This window comes from Drosophila virilis, chromosome X (genome assembly GCF_030788295.1).
Source record: "Drosophila virilis strain 15010-1051.87 chromosome X, Dvir_AGI_RSII-ME, whole genome shotgun sequence".
NCBI lineage: Eukaryota > Metazoa > Arthropoda > Insecta > Diptera > Drosophilidae > Drosophila > Drosophila virilis.
The window spans coordinates 24,691,995-24,714,017 of record NC_091543.1 but is presented as its reverse complement, the minus strand read 5'-3'; the positions used below and the strand labels follow the sequence as shown (position 1 = coordinate 24,714,017).

Genomic DNA, 22,023 nt, shown 5'->3' with positions numbered 1-22,023 from the left:
GTTTGTACCTTGTCAAAAAAGAGTCTAAATATTTAAAGGTATCCGTATTTCTACAGTATAACAGTAGTTGGTATCTATATAATTAAATTGGGTCTCGCTCTAACTGGCTTTATGTAATGCATTTGGTTGCCTTAAATCAAATTTAATTTTGCCATCAGACAGACAGCAGTTGCTGCTGTAAGTATTTAGTTTTCTTGTTTTTGTTGTTGTTCTTCTTGTTGTTGTGGTTTGTTTTTCTTGTTGGCAACGTGAGCAATTAAGTGCATGCAAAGTTCATTGAGAAGAGCAGCAGCTGGTGGGCTATTGTTGTAGCTGTTGTTGTTGCTGACTGTTAGGGTATTTCCTCTGGTCGTTTTCTGCTGAGTTCATATATACGTATTTTTTATAGATATACATATACACTGCCACATATATGTGTGTATGTGTGTGTGTATGTTAACATATAGGTTAGAGTATATTATACACTGCCTCGCCGATCGTTGGGGCCCGAGTTGAGCTGGGACTACGACTGGCTACCAACACATGTGCATTTAATTGCCAGCTATGGCAGCCATTTGACTTCTGCTTCTTTATTATTTTTTTGCTGATTTTCCTTGCAGTTATTGTTATTGCTGTTGTGTGTGCGTTGTTGCTGTTATAAATTTTGTGCTCGACGTCATAAATTGTTTTTACTGTAGGTATTTAAAAGGCCTATGCTGCAAAGTTTGCAAAACGACAGACCGGCAGACATACAGACATACAGACAGACAGACAGACAGACAGACAGACAGACAGGCAGGCAGGCAGGCAGACAGCAACAACAATATAAGCCAGAGTGAGAAAAGCTATAAAAAACTGTTGCTGCTTCTATTTGCTGGCTTATTACTGATGCTCATGTACAGATTTTCGTATACCCTACAAACTATATGAACACACTTTAGTCATATCTTTATAAGTATATGCATATCTGAATCGATATATAGTTATATTTATGCCTGATGATATTTAGATATATTTATCGTACCAAGCTACTTTCAATATATATCTAGTTATTTATCAAATCAAAACTGTTCTAATTCTCATTTTAAATTACGATTTTCGGAATGCTTTGCAGATACATTTTGTAGTTTACTTTGTATCTTTGCAATTTCTCAATCAATATCTATATATACAACAAAACATTTGTATGCCTATCTGAGCATATGAAAAAAAGCTTAAGGTTTACTAATTTTAATGTAACAACAGATTTATCTGAGTATTTATGAAAAAATATTTAGAAACGAGTACATGAATATTAATTGAAGTAAACATATTAATATCAGTAAATGCATAGGTAATATTATTAAAGTTAAAGTGGAATCATATGGGAAAGTTGTTTCGACAAACGAAATGCGTGGAAAACATGCACAGCATAAATTTGGGAAAGGCTAATGTTAAATAAATGCGTGCAGCTAAAATTCACAACTTGGCATACCGGAAATTCCAGAACTAGTCGCTAATCACATGACATTAGTTTAAGCCCGAACAGGTTTATGTTGTTATTTCACCATCTAAAGGGTATTCCAAAGTCGACACATTAGCATTGACTTATGTTGCTGTGAGTTTTCATAGGTCGTTGGCATTTTCTCAGCGCTTATCCAAAAGGCAAAATGCAAAGCACCGTTAAGTGTATTTTAATTTAGCCAAGTGAACAACAGAAACAACAACAGCACCATGGGAAAGCAAAGTAATTTAAAAAAAAAAAAAAAAAAAGTGTATATAAAAAAATTTTAATTTCTGCAAATAACAACGCGAAGCTAAAGAGCTAAGCACAGTAAAACAAATAGCAATTAAAGAATTATAATTATACGTAGTTAGATGAACAAAATATATATACAGAAATGCCAGCATGATATAAATCAAGTTTAAAGCACCTCGAAAATGCAATAATTGTATAAATGCCCCATCATAGGCAAGTTGATGTCGTAAAAGGCATATACACAGTCAGGAAATGTGACATACAATGAATTGATTAGAGAATCTCTAATTACGTAACTAACAACCAATAACTAAGAGCCATAATTAATAACGCGTTTATTCGCCAAAGGTTAACAGCCCACAGAATAAACAAGTTGTTGTGAACTTTTCAAATGCGCGCAACTATCAATTAAAAGCGCATGAAACAAAACCAGCGTGTTTTAGACAGAAGTGCCCGACTGCAAGATACCCTGCATACAGAGCGCGCAATTTACGCTCTTTATTGTCCGATCTTTGACATTTTCGGAGCAAAGATATGGCTTAAAATGCGTATTACAACTAGATCCCAAGACAATACTTCCAAATGCGTTAAGTACAATTTTGGGTGTTAAAAAAACTGGCGATATCGATAACGATTCTTATTGATTTTACGAAAACCGCGCGACTTAGCGATGATTTAATAAAAAGATATTTTCTTTTTCTACCTGAAGTCTCTAACTTTTATAGCTTTTGGAATCAATGCATGATTACATTTAAGAGATAGACTTACAGGCATAACTAGATAACGTCGCCTGATCAAGAATATATCTATGTAAGCATATGCTTTGTGCGGTCAGAGCAGCCTCCTTTGGCCTGTTACATACATTTGCACAAAACCGATTATACCCTATTTACCCACTTTAAATGGCTTCAGCGTATAAAACGGCATCGACTCAGGTTTCTTGCCGTTGTTGTTGTTGTTGTTGTTGTCACAGTCTGCATTTCAAATTGGGTCACACGAATGAAAGCTGAGCAAGCGAGTGCTACGAAGAAGTTGGTCGAGCACAAAATAAATTATTGTAACATTTAAATTTCAAAACAGACCAATGAAAATATTATGACCGAACATTAAATACTCTAGACATATGTCAGATATAACACGTAAAACTGCTGCAGTCGAGTCGAACCGACCGCTAAATAAATACTTCACACTTTAATAACAGCTCAAAACAGATGTATTTGACAAGTGCTTGAAGTGACCTCAATATACAGAATAGATTCCTCTTTGAGCATCACCTGCAGCACCGCAGAGCACTTCTCTTTGCTGATCATTTTCAGGCCAGCATTGTCACACGCCTCCGCAATAAAATCCACGAACTTCGTGGGAAAATCAACAGAGCTACCTGTTCTCCAACTGTTAATTTGCATTTTTGTATTTGCGTTACTTTACCTCTTGCTTTTATCTCTTAGAAAATTTATGTTTTTAATTATTTAGAGACTTTTTTCATTGCTTTTTTTTTCTGTTACAGACACACTTAGCTTTTTCTGTATTTACCTAATTACGAGTGCACACTTTTTCAGTGTTGTCCCAATTGGGACTCACTTTTGGCGCCAGCGCCAGCAACATCGTGGAAAATTTTTTGAGCTTTGTGTTATCAGTAGAGGATTTGTCTCTTGCTTTTATATACTCTGCACTAATAAGAGTAAATAAGATATACTCTCTGAGTACAAAGTAGATTCGTGTTTTCTTACTTTTTCGAGGGAATAATATTAAAATGAAAACAATAAGAGGAACGTAACTGCTGCACATGCTTGATTCTCATTTTCCACCCAAAAATGTGGATTGGCCGTAAAAGTTTCTTACAAGAATTTTTCAACAAATTAGTAAATACGTATTAGCTTATTTAGCACATTGACTATTGAAAATAAGTTTAAAGTGAATTAGACCAAGGTCAACCTCTATTATCCGTCCAGAAAGAAAAAAAAAAAAAAAAAAGTGAAACAACAACAACAAATCTATTTTTACAAATTTAGTTGAAGCTGAATCAAAGCCAATCGGATAAAATAACAAAAATAAGAAGAACTTTAATCCCAAAATTATAAAATTTCAACTTATTTCGAATTTCTCAAATACCCTTTTTGGGTAACATCTCTTCGTTGGGTTGCAAAGAAATTCATTAAAAATAATACAATTAACTTCTGTGTTTGCATTTTCTTTTAATGACTTGCTTTTGATTTTGGGTATAAATTTGGTTACATACACACACACCCCCACACGCACACACACACACACAACTCGTGCACAATTCATCCTCAAATTTGAGATACAAATCGAGTTATCTGTCCTTCATACCTTTTCAAATCTGCCTCTTTTTTTTTTCATCGCTTGTGTGCCGTCATCGCCGTCAACAATTTGCCGCCCTCGCCCTTTTGATTAATGAACTTGTTTGTTTAAAGGCTTTTGGAGCTGCCTTTAATAGCTGGCGCAGTATGGTCAAGTCTCAGCTCTGGTAAATGACATTCAATTGAGTTTACAAATTCAGTTTACGACGCATGCATGCATCCATCCAGTTCAGTTCAATCAGGTCCAATCCAAGGCCATATCGTTACCACCAAGGTTATATAGCGATCAAAGGGCGCAATTACAACGTGTGCTCGTTGCATAAATCAAGCTCGCCAATCAATCGCCGTACTCATAGTTAAAGTCGAATTGGGCATCGACTCTTATGGGATTGAAGTTTCCTTTGTTCCGCCGCATTTCGTTTATGTCGCTCTATATAGCTGGACATTACAGTTGCTGAACGTTAAATCGTCGAATCCCAAAAAATAAAAATAAAAAAAAATTGCCCATAAAAGGGGCGACAGACAACAACAACTAGAAGGTTGTCCAGTTACCCAATTGAGAGTTGTTGTTGTGCTTGTTGCATGTGCATTTCCAATTGAAATTTTATTTTCCATAATCATTTTGGACTTGTTTGTCGCACAGGTGAAAAACCCAAAACAAACAACAATAACAGCAGCAAGACATACTCACACACTAGCAAAAGCAAGTGTAAAACAATAAAAACAAGTTAGAGTGCTTTGGTCGGGGATGCACGACTTGCAGATACCCTGAACTTGGCCCCAGACTATCTTGAATAACTCCCCTGTTTATAGTCCTATTTTAATCAATCTTAATCCTATCAGTGCCCAAATAAAATACCCGAATGGGTTTATATGTATATATTATGGGTAAATACCGAAAGAAAAGACATACTTGTTCTATATTTTATATAATATATATCGAAATAACATATTATATTCTTGAATTACGTTGTACTTTTCAAATTGCAAGTCTTTCGCGATTGTAGTTCCAGAGGGACACGACTAGATCGTTGCGGCCCGTCGACCCGATTAAAAATATATATACATATAAATTGTATGGCATGGCAGATGTTTTATTCTGCCTCTGCCTGTTACATGAATTTCCACAGCAAACACTATATCCCTTTTTATCCATTTTCAATGGGTTTAGGGTATAAAAACTGTTGCATAACTGCTGCCAAATGAATAAGGGATTGAATATTTTTCAGTTTTCACTGGCGCAACTTAATTGCATTCCGTTTTTCATTTCACATTTCCGAAGTTGGCAAACAGACGGGCTTAACTTTACTGTTGCACATATTCACTGGCATTATGAGAGCCCGATGAATACTACAAATTTGCACATTCTGTCAGAGAGACAAAGTTTCGTTCAAGGCAGTATTTTTATAAAGTAACTACTTATATACTCAAGCTCATGCTTACATATCTTTTGAGTAAGTAACTTGGTTACGGTAAAGTTATATTAATCAATGAAACTAAACTAAACTAAGCCGTGTACTATTTTACTGTGCACTGCACACACAAACATTTGGGTGACTGATAACTGCTGCTAATATTTGACATTTTTCAATACACGGCGATAAAGATGAATCCACCTGCAGCTGCTGGCAATCAATCCCTCGATGGACAACTGTCAAAGTGCTTCCAGCAGCGGCGCCGCAAGTGCAATGCAATTTCTGCTTGTGCAGCAATAATTGCCCGTGGGGCTGATAACGTCGTTCGATGCCGCTTTTTTATACCCTAAATGCATTTAAAATGCGCGGAAAGGGTATAATGGTTTTGTGCATATGTATGTAAAAAGCTTATTCGTACATGCATATTCTTGATCGAAACAACGAGCCATATGCGTCAGTATATAGAAAACCATACGCATGAAGATTTTATCATATACTTCGATATATCGTCCCACTTTAAAAATCTCGATAAATATCAATTTGATGCTGGACACACAACTCTTGGCATATATGTACCCAAATAAAGTATACATATTTATATTCCCATAACAATTGGTAAAGTATATTTATGCTTGAAGATAGATAAACATTGGTTGCCGTTGTATTTGCGATCCAATTTGCATAAGGATCGGACTATAGGCACCGACGAAACATATTCAAGACTGCAGTTTACAGATTTTAATAGATATAAGGACAGTTTGGCGCTAACTTGAGGGTATCTCCTAGTCGAGCAGTTGCAACTGGAGCACTTTTACTTGTTTGCTGTGCCCTTTTGGCCCACTAAAGAGAGCGACTTGAATAACACTTATGCACAAATCTCGAGACGTCTTTTGAGACGCTCAAATGCAATTTGACTTTGGAGTATGCCTTGGCGCGCCCCACCGCCCACTGCCTACCGCTTGATAGGTCTGCAGTGTGTGCATATCTTGGAGTTTATTTACTTTGCAGTTTCATGGCACACTCCATGTGTCATTTTTATTGCCCCGGCTGCCGTCCAAGTGTGGCAGCATAAAATTGCCAACTGCACTCGTTGCCAGCGTCGCTGTCGCTGTCACCGTCACCGTCGCTGTCGCAGTCGCAGTCGCTGTCGCTGCCGATGCGTCGTTGCTTTTATGACTCAGAATTACTTTGCGCAGTGATTGAGTTGACAGGCCGCAAGAGCAGTGCTGTAGACTCTAAACTATAGAGACTATAGCTATTCTACGCATATGTACATATATAGATATATATGGATGTATGCAGGTGTGTGTGACTGCGTATTTGGTTTACGTGATTTGTGACCCACAATAGTCGTCAGCTAGCAGACGGCAATGGTATTGGCAACTGCAGCAACTTGTCTTCAAAATGTTTACACCCTGCAACATATTGAATATTGTCAAATAAGGTATAATGATTTTGAGTATATGTACGTGACAGAAAAAAGCTGGCAATCTCAGAAACTGCAAAAGCTAAAGACACTTTAAGCTTAAAACATATATTCTCGTATATAACACAAATTAGGGGCCTATCATTTTTGTCGATAACTCTTCCAATTAACAAAAATTATGAATTTCAATACATGGTTTTTAAGCATAGCTTGCATATATTACAGGTTAATGTTTGGATTATACACTTTTTGTATACATACACCCGTTCTCCTCAAAATGAATTGAGTTTTTGAAGATCGGAATATAAAAACCGAAGTTATAGTTAAAGGCAGCCCAGCGGTCAGGGTATCTGCTAGACGGGCATTTCCCACTAGAGCACACTTACTTGCTTATCAGTTGTCTTGGAAATGCATAGGTAACTTATGATAATGTTTATTATTAAAGAAAACATGCTATAGAATTGTGATTTCATTTAGGTAGGCAATAAATAAAATTTTATCAAATTAATAAAACGCAGCAAATATGCGAAACTCGAAGGTTTTAGTTAAATCAATTTGATGACACCCACTTGGCATTACGCGATTCTCACGCCATTTATGTAAGAGGAAAACATTTCCAAATATTCATTTTATATAACCAACTAGTTAGCAAAGCTAAGCTGCTTAAATGACCGAAACGCAGATAAAACGCAAAGATGTGGCTTTTTTAGGTTTATGAACTTTAAAGTTGTTTCTTCTTCGTCGAGCCCTGCATTTAAATATCATAAAAACGAAAACGTCAAAATATGCAAATAGAAAATGCGTTTCCCAGCTTAGATTCATATCGAGTTGAGTGTTAGGAAACGTTTCTCATTGAAAAGGTGGAAAAGACTATATATAAAAAAAAAAAAAATAATAAAAAAAAAAACTCAACAAAAGTGTTGACCCCTTTAAGGCAATTTCAAACACGTTTTTTACGTAAATTTCACACATACACGAATGTATATATGTATACATATTCACATCCGCGGAAAAGAAACATGAGTTAACGCATAAAATGTTAACTGAATATATTATATTTTATTATCTTTATAAATGTATACAAATCCACACTATGACCCGGTTTGCAACGATTCCACTCGCAAGTGTGGAAAATACGTGAATATGATCTTTGTGATCATAACATGTTCACGTTTTCCGCAATACCTCCGCTCCTGTGTGGAAAATTGAAGATCTACACATTAAGGAAATGAATACGTACTTTTAAGAGTTTGGGAAAATCCAAGCTCGGGAAATGCGCTGAAAACTGTTGTATAAAACTTTCATCGTTTTGCATCTAAAAAACATCATGCTCATTATTGGAGATATGTCTAATAATTGAATAGATATTGCGCTATATCCAGAATTTGCATTCGAAGCCCGGACAAGCCCGTGTTTTAAACGTTAGTTTTTTATATATAGGATTAATTGCGGCAGCGCTAATGAACTGATAGCTATATCCCCACTTTTGTTGACTGTTCGAGCTGCACGTACAACTCCTATGCCTCTGGGCGGAACCCCGCCCCACACACACACACACACACACAACGAACACACTTTCAGTAAACTACCCATCCTCCTCGTGCACCGAAAGCTCGGCCATGTGAAACACACAACTCGTTGTTCAAACGTTGCTCTGCTCTCTTCTTTGTTGTAACTGTAGTTGTTGCTGTTGTAATTTTTCGCATAAATTTACATTAATTTATGCAATTGCTTGCATTGTTTTTGGTGTTATTGTGCTTTTTTTTTTTGTTTTTGTTGTAACTGCGGTTGCTGGTTGCCTTTTTTTATCGCATTTTTATTGTCATTTGTGTTTTTATTGAACAGTTTGTGACATTTTACGATTTTCAAAGTGAAAGGTACATATTTGGTAAATTGCTATGGAAAAGAAATGAAGGCAGCCACACCAAATATAAAAAAAAAAAAAACAGCAAAACGCGCACCATAACCAATGTAAGAATGCTCTAGTCGAGTGTGCTTGACCAGCAGATACCCTGCACAAGTGCTCTCAAGCTAGCAAGTTGCATGCATTTCATTTTATGTTGCTGAACTTTTTCGCCAGCTTGAATTTGAGTATTGATTTCTTTTCTTCGTTCTGTAAAGCTTTTAAAACAAACTTGAAGTCAATTGCACGAAAATTAAACCTCAAATATCGTTTTAATTCCTTAAAATCGAGCATCCCTTCCCAAAAATGTTGTATATCTACAAATAAGAGTATTCGCTGCCTTGAATATTATATAAATAGTTTACTTATTTATTTGTCGAATATCAAATAAAATCAACCATCAACTGATGGGTAGAGTATACACTTCCATATGAAGAGCTGCGGATAGTCAGTCATGGATCGGTCGGCCGGTTGACTTGGCTTTGTATTGCTTTGGTCTTTTCGGTCGTTTGGCCGTTTGCCTGATTTTGGTTGTATTTATGCAGCCGACACGGCGCGAAAATGCATTTTGAACTGGTTTCTCGGCTTCTCGCTTTTGGCCTTACATAGAGCCATGAGCGAGCGACGACGTCGCTTGTTGTGAAAATGGGAAAACTGTGCACGTACTTTCCGTGCTCGCCAGCCGGTTGGCCAAACTATAAAAATTAATGAAAAAACCAAACTGAGCTGCCGCGTAGGTTGCTGCACTTTCAAATGGAAGCTGTGCACCAACCAAACGGCACTGCCAGGGGCAGTGCCAGGGACAACATTGCCACATCATGAAGGGCAGCAAGTGCCTGCAGTTCACTTCCGTGATCTAATGCTGCTTGTGGAAACGAATGGGACACCCACACCTAAGAGGCAACATTATGACAACATAAAGTATATGCTATATTCTTGAGCAGGCCTAGCTTATATACATAGCTTCCAGTCCTAAAGCTATTGTCATGCAACCTTCTACTTATTGTAGGCAGTTAATAAATGAAATTCGGAATTCGAATTGCATTTTCCAGTTGTCATACGAACGCAAGGGTATTAAGTCTTTGGCATTTTTTGCTTATAGATGTACAACTCAGAGCCTTACAATGCCTTTGATGGAAATGGGATATATATTACAGGCTCATTAAATATGAAGACTTTAACGACCTATTGTTGGGTCCACGGCACAATGCCAACATAGTTAACGGTATGACAGGCCACCTGTTGGCAACTCACTTTTTAGCCATTTAATGCTTTCGCATAACTTGAGGACTTTGCCAGACAACAAGCTTTCCAACTTTGACATGTGTCGGTAATTTTTGAGCTGTTTCACATTAATCAAAAGTGCGCCATTTTCAGGTTTTCCATAATTACATCAAAAACACACAGTCACAAACAAGAACTAAAAACCGTTTGTAAATGTCAAATACAAATTGCGAAAAACATTTGGGCCGGAAAATATAAGCAAAAGGAAAGCAGAAAGCTCAATAGCAGGTGATTTTCTTTAGCACACACACACACACACACCCTCCCCCATGACTCACCCCTCCCCTGCCAGACTTCACTCACTGCCCAGCAGTGCATAGCCGCAGCTGGCGTCTGCCATTTTGCCTTTAGTTGATTTTACGCTAATTTGGGTACGTGTTCAGAATTTCAAATATATATATACATATATAGTCGTATATATACTATTTTTGACATTTTTGGGCATTTGTCAACACAATTAAAGAAGCTGGAGTCCAAGTCAAAGTCGCAAAGGTAAACACAGACTGAAGAAATTGGCGCTTTGCCAAAGAAACAGCTCAAAAATTAACACGAAATGTCAAAAAGATGAGACGACGCAGCTGCCACTAGAAATTTGGCGAACTGCAGTCAACTACTGCTGCTGCGGCTGCTGCTGCTGCATTCAATTTGAATTTAAAGCGTCAAATAAAGCAAATAAATAGTTTTGTTCATAAAGCCAAGCGGAAATTGATTTCAGCTCAAATTGCCATTTGAAATTGTGATTTTGCCTTTTGCTTTTGAGTTTCCTTCGAGCCAACTCTGAACAAAAATCGAAATGCGCTTTTTTGGTGTACAACTTGTGGGACACAGTTACAAAAACGATAGCAAGTAATAAAAATAATAGTCAACCAACTAGTTCAAAAGTCTTAAATTGAATTGAAAAAGGCGGAAATAGCACATATAGAACAAAGCTTGCAGCGACCGCAAACAGTCAAGTTATAATAGAACTTACCTCTCAGTCCCAAGATGCTGTGATTCGCTTCCGTTGAGAGTTCTGCATAATATCTGCAAGGGAAAACAGAATACAATAAGAAATCAGTAATTTTATATGTTGAGCGACTAACAAGCAATGGTAATTTTAAGTCAAAAATAATGCTGTCGTATGCATTCCATGTCAAGCCCGAAGCCAGAAAGCATTCCATTTAAGTCCAAAAGCAAAATGCGATGTTTCAAACTATATTTGTTGGTCTGGAGCGCACTTGACTTGAACAAGAGATTGCCTTCAGCGGCAACCTTTGCACCTGGGCTGTGAAAATGAAATGCAAATAGTTAACGTAGACCTCGGACCGCAGCATAATGCTGCAAGTGTTGCTTGCGACGTGGGTATATGTTTCCGGCTGGCATTTGTTGGGCCAGCAATTTAACAAACCATAAAAATCCGCACATAAATTTAACCGAGTAGCAGCGGGCGGAGCAACAGCCCTGGCAGCACTGGCAACCCTGGCAACCCTGGCAGCTGCGACGATGGCCAACATACGCATATGCAGTGCTTAAATTTATGACCAAGCATTTCCACACAAACAGTCAGACCATGCGCCATCGACAGTGGCAAATAGATTAGAGCATATTTTAGCAGCTTCCGAAATATAACTAGACAATCGATCAGCAATGTTCATCAATAAAAAATTCAATAGATAACATACAAGCTACAGTATGTCAATAAAGTGTTTTGACTAACGAAAAAAAACTAATTTTTTGGGTTTAGTTGAAAATAAATGTACCTAAAAGTGAGAATTTTTTTTCAATTCTAATTTATTTCGATTCTATATTTTTCCTAGAACTTAATGGCAAAAAGAATTGTTAAATAACATTACCCAAACATTTTATAAAATTAAAAAACTAAAAACATTCAAATTTTATGCTGTCAATAAAGTGTTTTTACACGAAACTTTATTACTAAATAACAATGTTAAAAAAACAGGAATATTTTTTTTTAATACTTTGTGTGGCTGCCATTAGCGTCACATACAGCCTGCAATCGCCGTTTCATTGAAACAATAAGGTTTTGTATGTATGTTTCTGGAATCTTCTGCCATTCTTCCAGTACAGCAGCTTTTAAATCAGTTTTTGATTTTGGACTCCGCTTTGCGACTTTTTTTTTCAAATATGACCACACATTTTCTATTGGATTCATATCTGGACTTTGTGGTGGAGTGTCTAACACCTTTCCACAGTTGTACAACAGCCAAACTCTTACCATATGAGCTTTATGCTTCGGGTCATTGTCCTGGTAAAATTTAAAAATTGGCTTATTGTCCTCATAGAATCCAAATTTCTGTGCACTACTGACGAGATGTGTCTGTAAAATGCTCAGATATTGTCTAGCATCCATGGTATTCTCAATGAAGGTCAAATCTCCTACACCCTTGCTCGAAATACACCCCCACACCATCACTGATAGTTTTCCGAATTTAACGGTTGGAATAATATTGCGGTTTTCCAACGCTGTTAGTGGCTTTCTCCAGACTCTGGATGGCCCATCGTTGTAGAATAGCATCATCTTGCTTTCGTCACAGAATATGACGTTACTCCAAAAATCGTTCGAACTATTTACATGGACTTGAGCGAACGATAGCCGCTTCAAAATATTCGCCGCCGATAGTAGAGGTTTTTTCCTGGCAACTCGTGATGTGTAGTCATTGGAATTCAGTAATTTTCGGACAGTTTCATGTGACACATCAACACCACTTTCTTCCTTGAACTCCTGAGCAATATCCCTAAGCGAAATTTGTGGATTTTTCTCAATTTTTCTCAGAATTTTTCGCTTATCTCTGTCAGAAATTTTGCAGGGTCGACCACATACTGGCTTTGCCTCTAGCCTATCTTCCTTATTGGCTCTGTTTAATATGTTGTATATCGTTGCTTTTGATAAATTAAACATATCAGCCAGTTCCGAGACTTGACGTCCCATCTGATGGTTATAATACACCAGCTGAGCGACTTCAAAAGTTGTTCTTTTTCCTGGCATTTTATTTTTCATAAAATTAAAGCAAAACGTTATAAATTGCAATAGAAAATGACAAGAAAAGTCGAAGACACAAGAGAAGCCAAAACGCATGGGCCCAAATCTAACGGGATCACCCAAAAGAGAACGGCAAAACAATTTACCGTAGCTGTAAAAACACTTTATTGACAGCATAAAATGTGAATGTTTTTAGTTTTTTAATTTTATAAAATGTTTGGGTAATGTTATTTAACAATTCTTTTTGCCATTAAGTTCTAGGAGAAATATAGAATCGAAATAAATTATAATTGAAAAAAAATTCTCACTTTTAGGTACATTTATTTTCAACTAAACCCAAAAAATTAGTTTTTTTTTGTTAGTAAAAACACTTTATTGACATACTGTATATGCTTTACATGCTTGACATTTCAATCAGTTGTCCTTCTCAGTCTCTCGTACTCTTGCTTTCTTTCTAACCTGCTCTGCTTAACGTTAATCAACACTAATTTCGCTAGAATTTTAGTGAGTTTTTAATGTTAACTTGTTGCAACCAATTCAAAGACATTTTTTTTTAGTATTAATTAATATGCATGAAAGTACACGTGGACTTTATTATTCTTGTAAAACTCGATTGGAGCAAATCCTCAATTTTCCAACTGATAAACCAGTTTGCCTCATCGACTAATATCTGTGTAATATTTTTATTTTCTGTTAAGTATCGTTGCCTTTTAATGGATTATTGTGCCCTGTAAAAACGTTGCACAGTTTTTTTGATAACGTTAATGATTCACACAACGTTGGCCACAAGCAAATTGTTGCAGTCACTGAAAAAAAAAAAAAAACAACAATAGAGCTATGAATCACAACTGAGACTCAATCCACTGTCTGCCTGTCTGTTGCTCTGTCTGTTTTTCTTCCTCTTTTTTCACTCCGACTATACCAATTTCAAGTCCAAAACAAAAGGCCCATATTATTATTATTATTTTATATACATATAATTGAGCCGAAGCGGTCGTCGGACTTTGTGATGTTACTGCTCCCTCAGATGTTGTTTCAAAATGATTGCATGAATGTATGTGTGTGTGTGTGTGTATGTATGTATGTATGTATGTGTGTATGTGTGTATGTGTGTATGTGTGTATGTATGTGGTATGTATAAACAAGAAAACAAAAAATACAACAACAAAACGGCCGTTGCGTCCATTGGCTTCAGTTTTGTATCCCATTTCGAGTAGTTGGCGTTTGCGCTTCACTGATGGGCACTTGCAGTAATTGTTGTTGCTGATCAGGTTGTTGTTGTTGTTGTTGCTGTTTAGTTTGTTGTAAATCATTCGACTTGTTTAAGTTTCGTTTTTGCAACGTTGCGCATACGCCACATTGTTCTTGGTCTTGTTGCCAACTCAATATATTTGCTATTGTTTTATTCGTATTGTTCGTATTTCGTGTAACTAATACTAAATACTAATGTGTACACTTGTTAAATTAGTTGAATGCTTGTTGTTATTGCCCCTAATGCTTGTTACGCTTGTTGTGAGCCACACACACACACACATACGCATTTCTTGGCCGATTATTAACTTGAAGATTGCACATTTCACAGTCAATTAAGTGCGCAAACCCATTTTGCTGTACTAAAATACACTCAAAAACACACACACACACACACACAGAGAGAGAGGGAGAGTGAGAGAGAGAGTGAGAGAGAGAGAGAAAGAGAGAGAGAGAGAGAGGGAGAGAGTCACTCGCACATATGTCCAAGCATATGGCTGCATGTGTGCATTTTACTTGTCTTAAAACTGCTTCAGCTAATTTATCAAGTAAATGGACTAGACCGGAATTTTACCCAAGAGCTACACAGGAAAAATTTCACATTAACTAGTTCACTTGCATTGATAAACAATCGCTAGATAAACAACTTGGATATACCCTGTACCAGTCTGTAGTCGCAAAAGTTGCGTGATACCCGATACTCATTTAATAGGAGCTTGCACATTGATCAAAATGGAAAAATAATATAAACAACAGCTGAAATAAATTAGATGACACATTCAACTAATGCATATTTATGTATAATATATAAATGTTAAATAAAAAATATACATATGTTATTTATAAATGTTATTTACTTTTAAGCGTATGTGACACTTCCAAGTATCCATAATTAAGCGATATGTGGAATGAAATATAACAAACCGAGTTCTTGAAGTTGCAAACTTTGATGCATTCATAAGGGAAATGTTTGCGCTATCAAACTAACTCTTATTTTTTTAACATATTTTGAATTAGTTTTTTAAAAATTTTACACACGTGTGGTTAAATAACTGAAAGCAACATGTTTGTAATTAATTTCCAACAGGTGATTTTTTTTCAAACCGAAAGAACTCTTCAATGGAATTTGTCTATAGATCAAAAGTTTACCACATATTTGTTAGACATACAAATGGAAATATTCAACAAATGCAGTTCAAGGATATGCAGCTTTTAGTCAATTCGTCAATCTAAAAATAATAGTTTTTCATAACTTGCTGTCTGACTAATTAGCGATAAAGCGATCAGAGAGCAGGACTTGGACAGAAAATATTCGACCTCTTTGTGGCGGAAAACAAATGTCAAAGTTTGCAGACACAAGTACGTCTAGTCACTGGTTCAAATCCAGCAACAATAATTTATTTTAATATTTGCCTATTGAAATTGCTATGAAAAAATAATCAATAATTTACCACGATGTTGGTACGAATGAAACCAGCAAATCGGTACGACTTGAAATTTCAAGTAATATTTAATTTCAGTCGGATCTCCACAAAGCGAATGAATGTGAGAAGAAAAAAGCAATATTGAAATATACAGACACAAACACTTTTCAACAGATGCTAAATCTTCAGCTACAAAGCAAGCTGCAATTACGATCAAATGTTAGTCAGCATTTCAACTTAAATTTGCAGCTTTTTTTTTCTGTGCATTCTAGATTTTAATTTTTAGAAAATTCATAAGTTTATTAGTTTCCCAATCACTCACATCATTCACCATGCAACTCATTACTTACATTTCTGTGAATCTTTTGTCTTCAATTTTTCGACACTCATCATTATAATTGCTAAACACTCGAAAAGGTTTATGAACCCAATAGGCAAAAACAAAGCTACAGCAATGAAAGAGAGAAAACAACAACAACAAAATCTTCAAACGCTGTATAATTTTTTATAATTATTTTGGCTTCAGTTTATTGTACTTGTTGTTGTTGCTGTTTTTAAATTTCTTATTAATTAAAGAGCTTTTCGCAAGTAAAACTTTTAATTGTGTTTAAAATTACTGTAAGACAATTACTTCAATATTTTAACGAAAGTATTAGAAAAACAAAAGACTTGAAAGCATTCATAATTATTGAACAAATTATAATTTATTTGGTATTTATTATGAAAATGTTAAATTTGAACAAGTTGAAATAATTTTCAGCCAAGAGAAGACTGCATCTTAGCAGGGATTAACACGCTCCCCGTAGTCCAATTCTACGCACACTTACACATATGTACACGTGTATCTGTAAACAATGGCTCACACACACACACAACACACACACGCACACACACACACACACACAGATGTTTACTACTATTGTGTGCCTCACAGGTATTCACTTCGCTCGGGTACTCACTGGCCATAGCAAATCGCTTTTCAAATGCAATAAAGCGTGATTTACCCCGAAACTGAAGCGTGTCGAGCAACGGCAACAAGAAAGCGTGCTTTTGTCAATGGTGGCCGACTAGAAGATACCCCGTATCCGAGCTGCGAAAATAAATACAATAACAATATTTGGGCTGATATACTCAGAATCTGTGCATACGATGAGAACCTTTTAGCTCTTATAACCTTGAGTTAGCATTAGAAATATCGACTTTGAAACGGGAGAAGTTTTTCTGCGAATGATATATGACATAAAATGTTTAAAATTCATGTCGGCTAGACGAAGAGACAAACTGATCAGATATACATATTGGCGGAGTTAAAGAATTTTCAGTTTGTCTGTAACATATATATGCATTAATCCATGATACCTTGATAAAGGTCTGGTCAAACGAAAGCGCTAGCAGCTAAGAGAAAATGTGGAAATTATAAAATAAAAGCTTGTTTAACAACTGGCAAGAGATTAAACATGGTTCGAAGCGATTGCATCAAGTGTAATAAGATCTATTTATGCATGGGGCATATGGATAAAACCTATCTATACACAAACAAGCATGGTTTCAGATATATGTTGAAGGTAGAACAACACTGTTTAAAGTGTTCTTCTTTATCAATAAAATAAAAGAAAGTGAAATAAGGGGATGCAAGCTAAGGAGAGAGAGAGAGAGAGATAGGGAGCAAAGCATTATAAATAAATAAATATATACGCATGCCTTAGCTCATGAGAATCGCATAGAAGGGAATAGCAGTATTTGAAAGAATCACTAGACAATCAATTTACTAGACAAATAAGCTTACAAATTATAAAATAGGAAGAGCTGTGACTTTACAAGTCGTGGGTTTGAGGGTGGGGCGCGTCTCGATCTATACAGGAGACAGACTAACAGAAGGACGAGCATAACACAGAGCCAATATCCTCAGACAAATACAGCTTTTATCGTTGTGTATTGCTATTGAAAGCTGAATATTGAATATGAATCGATTCAGATGCGATACACTTGAATGGTTTGGCCCGTACGAGCGCAACTCTGTTCAACCTCATTGATGACAAGATGCAGATTGTGCCTACAACAGCTGCAGATACAGATACGAGCGAGAGCATTGCGCGACATTTACCGTCACCCGTCACCCGCTGCACTCCCTCACTCTCTTATCGGCACGACACTCGCGCGCTGTTTCTTATCACAAAAAAAAAAAATGACAGAAGACAGAAGACAAGCACAGGGACAAGCGGAACATGCACAAAGTGCGCCGCTTATCAGGCTTATCATGCGTACATGATAAATGGAATTGAACACATTTTGGTTGTTTTCTTTATTTTGGGTTTGTTTGTCGTTGGTGTTTGCACACCCTGTACCCATTGAAGGAACGAAAATTGAGTTCACCAGCTTCGTATGTTACAGGCAGAGGGAAACCATTTCAGTTATATATTTGGAATCGCTTTTCCCATGTGCGCCTCTCAATCTGATCAAGCAAACGATTTTAAATGTGCGCCATATCTCGCAGATTATCTCGCATCAGTTTAGAATTTAGGTGCTCGTATATAGTGCACAGCCGCGCTGCGTGCAGGGTATTCCCTATTCGGACACTCTTCACTCAAGTACTCTTACCTATATTTATATGTATCATTTTTGTTTTTTTTTTTTGTATTTTGCTTTTGCTTAGCTTCAGCTTTGTGTATCTGCCCTTTGTGTGCTCAACTTTATTGCATTAACAAATATTTCAAAAGGAGACAAACAACAATTGCAACAGCAGCGCAACATCAGAGAATGGGCAATTAAATAGATAAAGAGGCGTGGCATTAAGTCACAAGCGCTACCCAAGTAGGGCATAACTGTTCCATTGAAGGATACGATACGAAACAGATGAATCTGACGATTTTATGAAAATAAAATGAACACATGTCCAGCTGTAACATACACTGTAAGCATACACTGGAAAAAAAATAAACATAGTACATTATTATGTGTTCTGTCGGCTCGGGGATTCGATCTCTACGCTTCGTTATCAGCGCGCCGACGCACAGCCCACCTTTTTATCTAACAAATATAATAATAATTAGACAGCGCGCAGACATTAATTGATATGAACAAGTGCGATAGCTCGATTTACTGCTAGATTTGATTTGAGAATTGATTTCGGCTGCGATAGCATATAATAATTTGGTAATAATTAATTGTTGATTGACTTGAGAGAGGGCCAAATTAATATCGGTAGCTGCAAAACGGATTTACATAAATCGCATAGCATGCCAAGCACCATAATGAGATAATGGCGAAGCGGCTCGCTTTCAAATTGGAGTGTAATTAAGTGCGGGCACAGTTAAAAATTGCATTAAGATCCGCTGCAACTGCAACGGGACATAATTCAATCAAATGGCAAACAAATTGTTGTGGAAAATCGAAACCAGCGAAACGAATCAACATTTAAATGTGGACATGAACATGGCAGATAATATGATATAGTGTGCATAACAATTAACTACATATATGTGTGCGTGTGTGTGTGTGTGTGTGTGCGTCTGTGAAGTGCTGTTGCAGTGTTGCATAATGCGCGCTGAGAAAGCGAAAAATAATTAATCAACAACATTGATAGAGAGTCGCCAGAGGCGGGTGGAAGTTTTTTCCAGTTTAATTAAATGACTTTATAAACACCGAAGAACAACAGCTGGCTTCGTGCCGAACACTTAATACCCTCTCAGACATGCATATGGCAATTAAAAAAGAAAAGAAAAATAATAATAATAATACAAATAATATTTGTCGTTCGTAATCGCATAGAAAGGCGATCCATATTGAGACCTTTAAGCCTTGCGCAAAATCATGAATATCGCATTACAGAGCGATTTTTAAAAAGGGATTATTATGCCCTATAAAGAGTATTAAAATTTCGTCACGAAATGTGCTTTCCGGTTTAATCAAATGATTTTATAAACACCAAAGAATTAATGTTGGGGTCGTGCCGTACACAAAATACCTTCTTAGACTTATGTATGGCAAAATAATTTTAAAAAGAAATTTGGTTAAGCTGCAATTGTTAAAGTTAAGGTTCAAATTGATAAGCTCCACAAAAATTGGGTCCATTTGGGATTTATTTTAATCATAATTGTAAATAAAAATTGAATTCTTTCATTAAAATGTTTGATTACATGCTAGAAATATGCGCTTTAAACATTTTGTGACAGTTTTAAAATACCAACAGCAAGTGTATAATGAGATTTATGCAACCTATTGACTTGAACTAATGGACGTTTCCCTGCACTCTCTCACTCTCTCTATCTCTCTTTATGCCAATTAATCCTCTCTGATTGGTGGGCAGGCATTGCCGGTAAATTAATACATTGGCATGCCCAATTGCCAATTACTTACACCGCTGAATACGTATACAAATTTCAGCCCAAGGCACTTCTATCCGAACGGTAGAAGTCATGTGCACCAAATGACCAACACGAGGGTGGGCGCAGGTGGGCGCAGGTGGGCTGCAGATATATGTGTCATAGGCCACATTCAAATGCAACACGCAACCTGACAGACGCTCCGATCTCTGGAGCGATGCGACAACAAACAAACTGTTTGTCAAAATGAAATGAAACAAAACCACAGCGAGACAACAAACAGCAGGGCTAAGGGCGAGCTGGCCCGCAGGAGCCGCATAACAGCCCTAGAGATGCGAGACGGTGGCCAAAACAGATGTTGTCTGTGAGCCGCTTACAATGCCCACCGCACCCTCCTACCACCCCTACCCTACCGCCGTCAACCGGGCACCGTCGCATGTGAGTCTCGGGCAACTTAAATGTAATTGAAGTTGAAACAGTTGAGCCAGTAAATTGTGTGCTAACAACAACAACAAAAGCAATCGAACGAAGCTTGATTCGAAGATGCTCCCTAATAATACTAATAATAATAATAGTAATAACAAAAGGAAAATGATTATTACTTGTTATAAAATTAATACAAATAATCATAATTTAATAATCATATTATAAGGCGATCCATAATGGGGCCTTTGAGCCTTTGGCAAAATCATGAAAATCGCATAGAAAGGCGATAATTAAAAAGGGATTGTTATGTCCCTACAAAGAATATTCGAATTTTGTCACGACTTGTGTAACGCATGCTGGCTGCTACAGTCTAACATACCCGTTTGGCAGCTGATTCCGTTTAGGTGGCATCAGAGAATTGCTAGTGCAACTGTAAAAACTGCTGGGGATGAATGCAAAGCAAATGCAGAGCGCAGAAACAGGCTCGCCAGAAAATGTGACATGTGCATTGTATTATGAAACTGATGCTGTCTCTGCGCCAGTGCTGCCAGCTTTACAGAGACAAAAAGTTGTTGCTTTGGTGGGAAAAGCTGGCCAAAAAAAAAACACATAATGCTTTATAAGCCTAATAAGCTTAACACATTTAAACTAATGTCTGAATAGTTAATAAGGTGTTTTGTATATTTTTAATATAAAAGTAACATATTAAATGGCCAGAATTTTCACACATTTTGATAAAAAGCTAGATTTGGCGGAAAGAAGGCGAACTTGACAACACAGCTCGGCGCTCGATGTGCCCCTTTGTTTTTGTGTGTCAAAAGCTGCACTTTAGAGACGCAGAGCAGAGCCAAGAGAAAGACAGAGACAGCGAGAGAGAGCAAGCGAGATTGTGTAGAAAAGAGAGAGAGAATAAACAATTGGACGTGGGTCAGGGTCAGACATCAGCCAGCTGATGGGCAAAATGTCAATTTGCAACAGACTTGTAGGTCAATACAAATTATGAAAATTGATAGGCACAGCCCGAAGCTGGATGCCACACGTTGGGACAGCATGGACAAAAGGCAGACGAGACGAAAGTGACAGAGAGGCAGCGCATAGAAACATAATGAAATTTCGCAATCTGTTTGAAAAGCAAAAGGCAGATTAAGTGAACATGGCCTAAATAAGATAGAGTCAAGTCAAACAAGGGCCTTTTTATGGCCATTTTAAGGCACTTCATCAACGTGCTCGACTCCATTTAGCTCTCACTATATTGCTGATGCAACAACGACAACAACGACAACGACAGCGAGAACACATAACTACAAAACATAACTCATATATCTGGTACTTATGTTGGGTTCCCTCTCGCTCTCGCTCTCCCTGTCTCCCTCTCTCTCTCTCTCTCTCTCTCTCTCTCTCTCTGAATGTCTCTGTTTACAGTTGTTTTTGCTTGTGTTTGCATCGTTTCCGGTGGGAATTCTAAGCACAACTTCCACATTGGTGCAACAGAATGTGTGGAAAGCGGCGTCCAATTTGCTGACTAACATAAAAACTGCATACGCTGGCAACTCT

General features: G+C 37.0%; 1 protein-coding gene across 1 annotated transcript in view; it reads right to left on the bottom strand.

Annotated features, from left to right (window-relative positions):
- Positions 1-22,023, bottom strand: part of RhoU — a 66,951-nt gene that overhangs the window by 40,641 nt on the left and 4,287 nt on the right. Inside the window, exon 2 of the mRNA XM_015170972.3 lies at positions 11,037-11,089. The gene's annotated coding sequence lies outside the window, so the exon portion shown is untranslated. The remainder of the gene's footprint in view (positions 1-11,036; positions 11,090-22,023) is intronic.